Here is a 13604-nt window from a genome sequence, read left to right on the forward strand (position 1 = left end):
TTTCCGGTAGGTTTTCCAATAATCAAGTCATGTACTAACAACAAAATAGTTTGCATTGTGTTTTGAGCTTGAGTTTCACGGGTCATATTTTTGTGGATTCTATTCCACCCACCTGTGTTTTCTTTATCCTCACTGGGGCCTGTCAAATAAAACACCTGGATCGTGTCCGGCCTGCAGGCGGCCATTTTAAATTACCTGTGCTAGTCGGACAATAGCATGACACCAGGGTGATTAGTCTCCTGTCTGTGGTCATAATGTTACAGCTGACTAGTGTGTATATTGTGCAAATCTAATGAATTATGAATCGAATCATGACACTTTGAGCTCGTCTTCATCGTTCAAATCCACAAGATGAACATGAGAAGCCCAGCAGTTAGTCACGTGGATAAAGCTTGTTTGCTCATGAGAGAAGCTGCTGGATGAAGCACCAGCCAAAGAGATTATTGCGTAGCAATTTCAAGATATGTTGCTGAAGATAAAGCATTTTTGAGTGTCAGAATTCTTGAAAAGACAGTAAATAGGTTCTAAAAATGAGTCAGGCACTGTGCTGATGATGGAGGAGATGACCTTAGAACAGGCTAGGGCAAAGCCTGGCCCTGGGGCCACATGTGACCCTGTGTTTATGCAGCCGTAGAGAGGTCAGTGAAACAAGGAAATTGATGATAGAAAAATGTTTCTGACTGACTAAGTGCTCTGCTGTAAATAATGTTTAACCATTTTAATTCTTTGTTTTTGGGTTTTATTGGCTTCCACTGTCCTCCCCCTATTGAACTGTATATTCAATTTTATTGTTTAACTGGTAATGCCCTTTTATCTTAACGTTTCGGTGAGTATTTGTTATTCTTTTCCTTGTAGATATACTTAATTATTGAGTCATTTATATTATGATGTAGTTTTTTTAGAAGATTATGATGAAACTGAAATGCATATGAAATGGATGGAAAAATAGGTTACAGTACATAGATGCTTGTTTTACATTACATAATTCTATTCTGTTTGTATTAGTTCCTTGTTACTAGTTTACTAGTTTATTTTAGCCTGAGGTTTCCATCATATGAAGGCTTGTTTTTCTTCTCCATTTGATGGCCCTCCACAGAACTGCCATGTATTTGCCCACCCCTTTGTTAAAAGGAAGTCGACATCTGATGATGTAAAACATGATCTGAAGCAGTGTTATGATATTGCAGTTGAAGAAAATGATCAGAACAAAACACTTATTCTATATACTGGGATAAAATAGAATAAAATATCTGGGGTATATATATATATATATATATATATATCAGCACAGATGCTTAAATGTATTGCTCAAATTGTCATGGCATAAGATACACGTTGTTCCCTTCAAATCTCATTCGATCTCTTTTGTTTTCTCCTCTGTGAGCAGCAAAGTGAGCGTCGGCTTGTTAGTCAGCAGCATACATTGTGTTTCTACTAGACAGCGAGCAGCTATTTGAACTCCATCATTGTGTCGCCGGCAGCACATCTTCTGCTTGGACACCTTGCATTAAAATCTTCAGCATCTCAGCTTTAGTTGAAAGCCACACACACACACACGTATGAACAGGTTTACAGAGAGGCACAGATCCACCCACACAGACGCAACAGGAGCAAAAACACAGCATATGTGTGTGTAAATAGCAGGTTACGCAAGAGGGACATGCATATACACAGCACAGAGTCCAACGCTAACATGCATGGTGTCTCCTCCTAGTGGAGTGTCAGAGTTCCCCGCGCCTCATGTCTATTAATCTGACAGTGCAGTGCAGCTCTGGCCGGCTCGACGCCTCACGCTGCTCCTGTAATCATCCCCTAATACAGCGCCTTCTCTAAAGTGGACCTATTTGGAGGGACTGCCAGCCGTCTGAGGTCCCTCCCATGTTATCTGAACAAGTGTTACTAATGGGTTTATCAATTAAGCCGAGTCCAATAACTGCTTAAAGGGGTTATAATAGCATCTCGTTTAAATTCACTCCAGCGCGGTACGCTTGATTTCTGGAGTTAATGAGAACATGACTGTGAGGCCACGGACAGTTTGTGAGTCAGGGTGTTTGTACCACCGGATCTGTGTTTAGATGTAAAGTGCAGACACAGCAGCAAAGTAGGAGAAATGCAGCAGGCATTTTAACTGGAGAACCAGTGATCACACGCCAGACTTACCTGGGCTATTGAGTATGGAAATTGAATTTGAATATTGCACATAATAAGAGACACTTAGGATCATTTTATCGTTGCTTGATAAAGTATGTTGCCAGTGTGGTGGGATGGCACAACGAACAAGGAGAAGGTACAGAGATAAACCTCGGAACTGATCCAAACAGGATTTTCACAAGGCAGATGGAGAAACAGAAAGGAAAGAAACATCAGAAAAATACATATACACTGACAGAAGAGTAGTACAGCAGTACCATTTGCACACATTGTAAAAGTAGAAATATTGAAATCCTTTGTCAGAGGTAAAGTCGGGAGGCTCATCCTCCACCGAGCCTGCAGGTTGAGCACCGCCATGGTGTCCAACAAACCTCATGATCTATGTCTATGTTGTTCTATCTGGCGTATAAAAATAAATCAAATAAAAAAAGTTGAAAAGCAACAGTGGTATTTTGGTTTGGAAATATTTATTCAGAGGTGAAGCTCAAATCTTGAGCTAAACAATATATATATTTCTTTAATACGGAACTGGATACAGTAAAGCTCTGCTTCCAGCGTTCCAACTGCATTGTGGGGTGAAGCCCCAGGACATCCTGCACAGTTTGCCTTATCTCTCTCACACACACACATGCATACACCCAGATCGACACCGAGTCAGCAACTAATTAACCTCTATATGTTTTTGCATGGAGAGGAAACCAGAAAGCACAGTGAGAAACTGGAGACGACTGGAGACCTTGTGCTGTGAGACAGACTAGAAAGCTCCCACAACAGCCACAGTAGCAACTGTACGATCGAATCACAGTACGAACGTATGAGTTTAGCTGGTAACCAATTATTTCTACTGTTCATCAAGTTATTCTTCATTTAAAGAGAACTACATTTGTTCCATTTGAATCACAGTTGCTTGGAAGCAACTGTTCAAATGGTCAGGTATCACACTGGTTGGTAATCCGTGTACCATAACTAATAAATGGCTGCCAGAGACCGCGAACTGCACTGAATTTGAATTTGGTGCTTCATTATTGATGGTTTTTCAGTGACTTCATGCTGCTTTCTTAAGCTATTAATCTCATTTTGATCAGCCTTCATCATTATAGTGCATTTTGTACGTCCAAATGTGACACATCTAGTTGTTGAAAACAAAACAGAAAAGAGATACAGTTAAATACAGCAACATGCAGCGAGGGGTTCCTACTAGATTCAGTAAGACCAGGAAGGAGGGCTGTTGGCACGGATGACATCACATCAACCACCCAACAATGTCATGCTAAGGCAATAAAGACTTGTAACTTGAACAAAAGAAGACTGGATTTGAGATTCGAATAAGCAGCAGACCCCTCAGCGAAACACAGTCCATGCAAGCAACTGTCACATCCAAACTGTTTCGGGATGAACCTTTTGACCTTCATCGAATGCACATTTTCGTGTTGGCGCAATGTAAAACAGGCAGGTATGAAAAAAAGACAACAAGAAATAAAGGGAAATATATAGAGATGAAGAGAATCCAGCTCAATAAAGACGTGAGCAGAATACTGCCTCAGTGATGAGAGTGGTGATATATAGTTTTGTCGGTAGCAGCAGGTCACGACAAAGCCTTTAACAGTAATGTCCTGGGAGTCGCCTCGCCCGGGGGACCTGCGCTCCATTTTACAGCCAAGCGACTGAGACTGAGACGCTGCCGTGTGACAGCTGCAGCAGTAAAGCCGGCTCAGAGAACCATCCATAACATGAAGGAGGCAGAGACGCCACCGACACCACCACAAAACACCCGGCCCGAGGCCACACCGACAGCTGGCTGCTGAAGAGAAATGAGGAGAAGAGAGGGGCTCGGGAGAAGGGTGGAAGGCAGCAGATGAAACAAAGAAAAGAGGGAAAGGGCCAGGAGATATATTTAGAAAATTTGAGGAAAAAGAATCACGGAAAACAGAGGCAGGGAAATGTGACCAAAAAAATGTCATGCTCGCCATGTTCAACGCAGTGACTCACTGGACAAATCAAAGAAGTGAAGGTGATCTGATAACATGACGCATGGGTCTCCAGAGGTGGTATCAGGATCACTGCACGTGTTCCGATGCCAATCTAACGTACAACTCTGTTGTGTGAAGATTTCTCAATGATATGACACAGAGAAGGTTATCTCTGTGTATGCGGGAACTAAATGTACCAATATTTTATCGTTGTAGTAATACAAAAATAAAAAATAAAAATAAAAAAAAGCGATGACCACAGTGTCTCTGAATATTTGATTTTATTCCAAAAACCTGCCAAGTTTACTTGTTTCGACAGAAACCTGTCGCAGCTCTCCACTGTCTTGAGCACTCTGGGATGGCGACAGCATTGAACCATCACACCGGTGGAAAACAGAAATAGCTGTGACGGCTGGTATCTTGAGAAACCTGAAAGTTGGGACACGTTCCAGTCCAGGTTATGCTGCACAAGCTTTGCCATCTGACGTATTCCAAAGATATGGTTGGGAAAAGTTTCTTCGAAATCAGCACAGTATTAAATTAGCTGTGCAAGTTGGCTTAACAGTTACCAGAAGTCACAGAGTTAAACAAAAACATTTTATTTTAGCTTCTAATATCTTGATGATTTTAATCTGTGGGTTTTCTTCTATTACTACTGTTCTGCAATCTTATTTGGAAAAATGGCGCATCCTCCATCGGAATACCGAGTTCATGTTCTCCTCCGTCAGTTTGAACTAAGGTAGCTGCGGTGTACCGGTAGTAACAGAAAAAAAAATATTTTCAATCCACTTAGATTTGCCGTCTCCAAATGAATCTGACATCTTCATGCAAGATGCAGCGCTTGTTTACACGCACCAGCATTTGCGCAAAGTGGGAAAGTTTGGCACCAACGTTGGTGTCGCGTAAACACAGCTGGGCCAGATGCCGGTGTAGGTACCAAATGTGTCCGCTTACCAAATGTGTCCTACCTGCCTGGAGTGATGACACCACATCCGGCATATACATATTAAATGTTTTATTGAGCCAGAGGAAATTGAAATAAAGGATTTCAAGGCGATTTCTACCAAATGCGTAGCATTTATTTCCACAAAATGCGATGTTTGTCATTGAATCGTGTGTCCGTTCTTTTCTGCAGTCTGTGGAACAACGCGTCGTGATTGGCTGACATCTACGGAGCTTTGTTTTTCTTTAATATCGTGCAAGAAATCGCAATTGTCTCCTCAGTAACCACTACACCTCCAGATACATTTTTATTCATCTGCCAGGGAAAAAATGCATCTATGAAGGAGTTTTCAGCCCTGCCAAATCGGTCCTACCACTTCCACGTGAGTCGAAAGACGCGTTGTGATGGGCTGACACGTATGGGTTATTGTTTTTATTTTATATCTCACAAAAATCACAATAGACCCCATAGTAGTCACTTATACACCCATAGATATATTTGAATTCATTTACCAGGGAACGTATGCATCTATGAAGTAGTTTTCACCCCTGCCAAAATCGGTCCTAGCACTTCCGTGTTAGCTAAAACATGCGTTGTGATTGGCTGACACGTACGGTTTATTGTTTTTACGAAGAAATGACTAAAAATACCTTCAGATCTGCATAATTATCTGCTGTGGAGTCTATTTTGATTTTTGTGTGATATAAAATAAAAACAATGCCCCGTACATGTCAGCCAATCACGATGCGTCTTTCAGCTAACGCGGAAGTGGTAGGACAGATTTGGTCGAGGTGAAAACTCCTTCATAGATGCATATTTTCCCTGGTAAATTAATACACCAGTGTAGATACCGAAGTCGGTTCACAAGGAAAATGTGTCCTACCTGACGCGGGATGATGATATCACACCCGACAGCTACAATCAGCCAATTCCAACGTCAAACCAGGAAGTGGCACAGACATCTACTTCACAAACAATTTGATGACAAACATCATGTTTCGCGTGTGGGACAAAATACTATCAAATCCATTTCAGCTTTCTCTGACTCATTAGAACTTGTTTAAGAACCAGATCGTAGCTGCCGGATGTGATGTCATCATCCAGCGGCAGGTCGGACACATTCCACACGCGGACCAATTTTGCACATCTCAGCTAGACAGGAATCCTGCCGTGCACACGCGGGATTCATGACCACGACCACGATAACAACAATGGCTGCTGTCTTAAGTCTTAATTCCTCATCCATGCTCAGCTCCATCACCTTGAGGATTTTGCAACAGAAGAGGAGTGAGTTGCATGAGTTGGGAAACTAGCAGCAACAGTCAGATCTTACTTGATTTTTGAAGTTCACATATGATAAAACTGGAGTTCATTGTGATCCTGTTTGACAGTATTTTTTGCCCATGCTAATCAGGAACATAAAAATACAGTACAGTATACAGTATACAATACATATATTCTGTATAAACTGCTGCTTCTTCCTCCCTGGGATGGAAATAAAGAGCACTCTAGTCTGGTATTATAAGGAATGTTTCAACAAGTCAAACGAGCAATAAATACTTTGAGTAATCAAAAGACTGCAATGGAAATGTTTTTGTTAATTCATGATAATTCATACCTAAAAACAATAAGCTCTGCAGAGGAAATACTCATCCCCGACAAATCAAAAGAAGCCTTTGAAATGGGGATAATATTGCGCTTTTTATGTGAGACACTTATCTAGATCATTCAGTCGCCATTCTTCGCTCTTCTTGTTCAAACAAAACAACCGCATTCAAGCTATTGAAAAGACAGTTTCTGCTGTCGTCTTCTCAGGGTGAAATTCACTCATACCAGTGATCAACACCTTCCTCTTCTCACTTCCTCAGCCACCGCAGCCCGAGCCTCACCTCCAATTAACACTCATTGGCTTGTGGGTGCGCACACAACAACTGACCCAGTAACTGAGGTCATTTATCAGGCCTCTATAAATATCACACCGGTGGCTGCTCTTTAACAGGCTTCTCGCGGAACAAAGATCACGACTGCCGACACACACACACACACACACAGCCACACACACACACACAGCCACACGCACACACACGTTTTAACAGTATGCAATGTGGTTAAATGAACCTGCAGAGGTGGTGAGTTTCCCACAAGGACTTGTGTCACAGCAACAGTCATCATTGCTGGGTGGGCTTTCCTCTTTGCACCTTGATATTCCAGGCCCCAAACAAAGAAGGAATTTTATACAGACATCGTTTTTTAATTTTAATCAAGTCTGCTGGTGTTGGGTAGAATCTCTCTGAGAACAAAACAAAACAAATGTGGCTGGTGATCTGTGTGGTATGACACGGCTAATGCTTTGTCACAAATTTTGTTTCCACCAACATTGGCAGCTGACGAAAGACCGTAATTTCCGGACTATACATATGTACATGGATTTTTACAGGCTAAAGAGAATCTTGCTGTCTGCAGCTCTGCCAACAGAGCCGACCTCCTGGAGGACCAGAGGCACGAAGCAGTCGCTGAGACCAGCTGAGGACACACGGTCGAAAACAGCACAGCAACTAGTTTCGTGCACCCGCGGCCTATAGAACGTTGCAACTTATGTATGGACATTTTGCTACTTAAATTTAGCGGGTGCGGCTAATATTCCAGTTCGCTCTAGAGTAAGGAATTCATGGTATGTTTAATAATAACTATATGAAGATGTGGTTACAGGAACTGGAGGGCCTTGCAAATTGATCCACAATATTTAAACAATATGGAGGCGGTCTTGAATCTTGATCTTTGACACCGAAACACTTTCATTTGTCGCTTAAAACTGAGCATAACTAAACAAATGTATGTGACGGAGTCCATATCAGGACTCTCGACTCACTGCTGAAATGAAATACATTCATCAGGACTCAAAAGACTGAGTTGAAGGTTCAGGACCTCAATGAAAGATTCATGTTGGAGCTCTGCCGGCCGTGTTGACCTGCTGCCACTGTAAGATAAAGATTGACCAAATCCAGCCTCACATCCAATTCCAGACGGGATGGAGAGTCTTTTCAGAAACAGGCCAAAACCACTCACTTGTAATCCTTGAATATATGCGATTGTGTCAAATCACAATTGACCACAACATTCATCTGTAGCCGCAAGGCTGGTCATGACATCCACTTTGAGATCATTGTTCATATTTGCGCTGCATCTGTTTTAGATATTAATGATCTATGTATCATTCCATCTCAGAACACATTGGAATGTCTGTTTGGCAGCTATTTCAAATAAAAAAGAGATAATAATTTGAATAATGACAAATAAATGATAAATAAAAAGACCATTTCAATAGGTCTGAAAACACAGAGTTTTAATATTGGTGGAAAACTCATACATTAATGGAATTAATGGTGACTCTAGAAAGCCAGCAAAAAAAAACAAATCCTACTTGAATTATTTTAAGAAAGTGTCGGAGCAGGGGTGACAAATGAAACTGCTGCTTGAGAGTGTGAGATGAGAATGAAAATATATTTTTATTATCACAGTGTGAAAGCAAACCATTTCAAACTGTACTCTGCCAGGTGATTCATCACACCGAGTTGGCAATAGTAGCTCATCATTATCATCTCTCAAATTTTCAAACTAGGATAGAAAAGACCCCAAGACTTGCTCGCCGTCTCTGGCATGTGCCATCTTTGTTATGGCAAGATTTAAACTCTGTGCTCATCCATGGATGATGAAACTGGCTTTGATGTACAAAGTTCACATCTTTCATTGCAGATTCATGTGATCTGAAGGAGACAATGTGACTGACCAGAGAGAGATAGCGGATCGCCACCCTGGTGACCCTGGACGGTCCGATAACCTTGTTATCTAGAGAGGAGCTGTTCAGGAGGATTGAATGGTCGGATTTTTAGCTAAACTCAGGAAGAAAGCATCTTTATGTCACTTCATCATCTAGTCACTGAGATTCAGCTGTTTCCTCACCTCTGAGTCTGATCCATGGGAGTTCTGCGAACGCAGGTGGAGTGGAAATGTGAGATCCAGATGCAGAGCCGAGCCTGTCCCAATGGAACCAGTTTCAATGGCTACTCCACGCGTTTTATAGTAAAAACTAAAGCAGTCGTCAACACCCATAAAGTAATTAGTGTTGTAGTGGCTTTTACTTTCAAATAAAACGAGAATCTCTTCGCACCAGCTGACGGCGCCACTGTCAGTGGGAGCTTTTATTGACTCTTCTGGGCCAGCTAATTAAGATAGCATTAGCTCCGTCTGCAGATCACTTTTTAATGTGTCCAGCTGACATGGTGTAAAAAAGAAGAGCTCAGTGAACGCTGTCGTAAATTCACACTTAACACGCAACTGTGCAAGAAAATCGGAAAATCTGCGGCTTATGATCCACAAATGAGGCATTGAGTTCACATTTAACGCTCAATAAAGTTGTATGACAAATGATTTTATATTTATTGGTGTCCGAAACATTTGTCCACGATTGATGGGGAATTTTTATTTCAGTATATCGAGGGTCTAGGGTGATTGTGGATGTAACACAGTTATATATGTCGAGAAAATAAAAGCATTTTAAAGTGTAAGAAAACACAAAAAAGAAGAGTGAAATTTGTCTCCAGCATCAATGATATCTCGTGTTTAACTAAAGACCAACGGGCCTTATCCGGACCACAAAATCATTTCATGTGTTCAAGATGACTGGGAGGTTAGCGACAACTGTTACCCATTACAACCAAGAACAACTGACTTGTTGGTTCTCACTAGTGCCTAAGGTCAGACAGTTTACTGCCCTGCAACAAGTCCTGTCAGGGCTGAACCTTACATTGTAGCAATATTGTAGTGCTTCAATGCACGGCTAAGACCAGTGAACCAAAGGACCTCATTTCATGCCTGTCATTGAGTGACTACTGTAGCCAGCCAATGCCAACTTTCTATATCCTTATGCATTATAGTGCTTTTATTTTTCAGGAAAAGTCTTATTAATATGGGGACAGCAAGATATGAAATTCTGTCAAGCCCTCGTGGACACCCTCAGAACTACAAAAGTAAATTAAAGTACAGTGGTACCTCGGTTTTTGACCGTCCCAGAATTCGAACAGTGAGAATGCACAAAAACAAAAATTTCGAGATTTTTTTGCTTCGGATTTCGAACGAAAATCCAGAACTCGAACGCTCCCGAAAAAAGCCAGAAAAAACATAACATGCGCGGACCGATCAGCTGACCCATGACGCGCTTTGTTATTGTGTAAAACGCAGCCTCTGTATGCAGACGTGTCCCGTTAGCTACATTTACTGACTGTTTTTTCCTCATATTGAGGAGTAAAACCTTTCCTGTCTCCGCACTGGACCGTGGTAGAGTGTCACAGGGGAGGTGCTCGCTCTCCACACCTCCGAGGCTGGAGCGCTCACTCCAGGGTTTGATGTCCTGGCTGGAGCTGTGACAGGGATGAGGCGAGTCTGGGACAGAGTGTTACTTGGTTTATGACTTTGTCACAGCCAAACTGCACAGAAGCGCACATTCAGAGCTGGACACGCACCGGGCACCTCTTCACTTCTGGAGAGACGTCACTCACTCGGCAACCCCTCCCACATGCAGCGGCCACACACATAGAGGAACAGCGCACCTGCAGCAGACACTATACATTCACTCCTACAAAAGCCTCCAGTGGTTGCGCTAAACGGCCTTCTCCCAGGCGTCCCATTTCTCACACTAACACTCGTTTTGGACCCTGACACTCGGTTTTGCGCGTTCACATGTAAATGTAGTGTGTCCCAATACTTCTGAGACTAAGAGAACATGCAGTTCGGCACTTGAAATGATCCCTTCAAGAGCTCCGGAGCTGACTTGAAACGAAGTGGGAATATAAGTGTGGATATATTTCCAGGATACCAAAGTACTTTTTTAAAAAACAATGGTGGATAGAAGAACAGGAAGAATTTAGTAACAAGGACTATCCTTCCGATTGTTTAATTAATTAGCTTTAATTAGCGATCCAACATGTATGTACAACGGTATTATTTTTTTGTAACAAACAAGAGTCGGCTAGCATCCAGTCTAACGTTTACATCGTCATAACAGGCCCATCACTACGGCGAAGCCCATTTCTTCTCCGTTGGTTCACCAAACCTAGTGAGATTATCAGCGCCGATGCAAGAGGTTGCAAAAACATTGGAGCTGGAAAGAAAACACAGCACGGCAGCCTGTGGTATCTTTACGTGTGATGTCGTGAAGTGTTGTTCCAATTCTTAGGGAAGTCAATCACTTCACTTCATTGTCAGAGGGCACTCAAAACCAAGTGCTAGTGTTAGGGTGAGAAAAGGGACGCAGCCATAATCCTTCCACCTCGTCCGGGGTTGACCACTCAGTCTCCTCCCAGCTGGCCGTGCCTTAAACAACTCCAAAGGGAGGCGTTCAGGGGATCATCCTCAAGATATCCCCGTACCACCTCAAGTGGAGATGTGGAGAAGTAGTCTACGCCGAGTTTCTCCCAAGTACACAGACGCCCGCCACCCACCGAAAACTCATTTCTGTCGCTATCTGGGATCGCATTCTTTCGGTCATGATCCACAGCTCATGACCATAGGTGAGGGTCAGGACGATGATAAAGATCTTTGCCTTTTGGATCAGCTCTCTCTTACACACAACAACACTGATTCGCAGACCAATCTCCAACTCCCTTACCCCTTCACTCGAGAAAAAGACCCCAAGCTACTTAAATTTAGAGTTGCTCATCTCAGCCACTTCACACTTAGATGCAAATCAATTCAGCGAGAGCTGAAGGTCGCACCATGATGAAGTCATAAGAACTGAATTAGAACCAAATCATCTGCAAATAGCAGTGACTGGATCCTTGGGCAACCAAACCGCAAACCCTCCCCACCAGAGCTGCGCCTCAAAATCCTGTCCATGTAAACAAAAAACAGGATTGGTGACAAAGTACACCCACCGAAAACACATCAGACCTGCACCCAGGCAACTTCCTATACTGTGATTATTGAAAGAGACACGGAGAAGTCCAAAACACAATGAACCTTGAGTACTCAGAGTTATGCATTTTGAAAATTCAGACCTGAAGAAGAACCATAAAATGCTATCTGAAGATAATTCCTGTATTAAACAAACAAAAGAACAAGATGTCGCAATCAGTTTCCTTTTTCAAGTTACCAAATCTAATATGAAGCGACAAACAGACAACCAACCTTCTGTCCTCGAAAGACAGAAAGCAATGAGTGCAATGCCAGTGAATACTTTGGATCACGTGTGACTTAAGAAGCAGAACTGCTTAAACGCTGTCTTGATATCTGGTTACGTGATCGATGATGCTAACAATTGTGTAGTGTAAACAACGTAGCAGCAAAATAGTATTTTTAGCTTGCAATATTGTTGTTGTTTTTTTTCTTTTTAATAAGAATTGTGTTTATTTAATTTCATAATACAAAGTGAATCGTAAACTCAGTCTATTAGTGTTCCTTGTCCTTGGTCATGACAGCCTTCTATTGCCAATTATCTGGAAATGATTCATTGCTGCACTTCAAAAATTGCCACAAAATGAATGAGTCGGAGAGAAGTCGTTCAATGTCAAAGCAAGAACATTCTAGACATTGCCGACATTGAAGCGCTCTTCTGATTCAGGCCCGTGAGAGAAAAAGAAATCTTTTGTTCAAGCAGCCGCTCTGCCTGGGACAAGCTGCGAGAGGTCCCGGTGTCAAAGCTAGCGTGGGTCTCCGCGAAGCAAAACAAGTAGAGCACATGTTACATGTCACACCGACAGGAAATGAACGGAAAACTTGTGATATAGCCACTTGAAATAGTCTGTCAACATATTTCGCCGGAGTGACAGCAATCACTGTTGGTGAGGAGTTGTCACCGTGCCTTTGTCAGTGTGTGTGTTACGTGTGGGTCTCATAAATGAGAACATCGTCGAATGACTTGTTTGCCAGAGTGTAAAGGCATGACAGGAGGAGGATGTCTTGGCAGCAAAAGTACAAGAGCAATTATGTATCGCTCTCTCTCTCTCTCTCGCTCCGCAGCCAGCCTTATCCACGCCAAACAATCTGCTCTGACAAAGTACAAGTTGGCCTGCTTGTTTCAGAGTGGCTATAAGATTATAAATGACTGGGGAAACACTCTCTCGACATATGCTTCCCCAGTCAAACAGCATTCTCACTAAATGAAGTCTTTATTGTCTTGAGTTTGAAGTAACAGACAGGGAGTTTACGAGGGAATCAATATACAGATTTCTGTTTCATGAAAAACGCGGTATTTGCAGGAACAAACGTCGCCGATGGCGGTGCGTAATCACATGAAATAGACAGCTGGAATAGAGATAACGCTGCATCACGCTGGGCAGGTCTGTGCATCATTGGCTTTAATTAGATTTAGATGAGATCAGCTGCTATCAAATATCGAACTGTCATACTCACACAGTTTCTGATCAGACTCTTGTTGGCGTGATCCAAAGCTGAAAGAGAAAATGAAGCACTATTAAGGGTTTACTCAAATGCGGACGGAGGTTGCATACCGATCGCTCGGATTCCGCTGCTTCAACTCCACAACT

The sequence above is a fragment of the Synchiropus splendidus genome, chromosome 12, assembly GCF_027744825.2.
Source record: "Synchiropus splendidus isolate RoL2022-P1 chromosome 12, RoL_Sspl_1.0, whole genome shotgun sequence".
In the NCBI taxonomy this organism is placed as follows: domain Eukaryota; kingdom Metazoa; phylum Chordata; class Actinopteri; order Syngnathiformes; family Callionymidae; genus Synchiropus; species Synchiropus splendidus.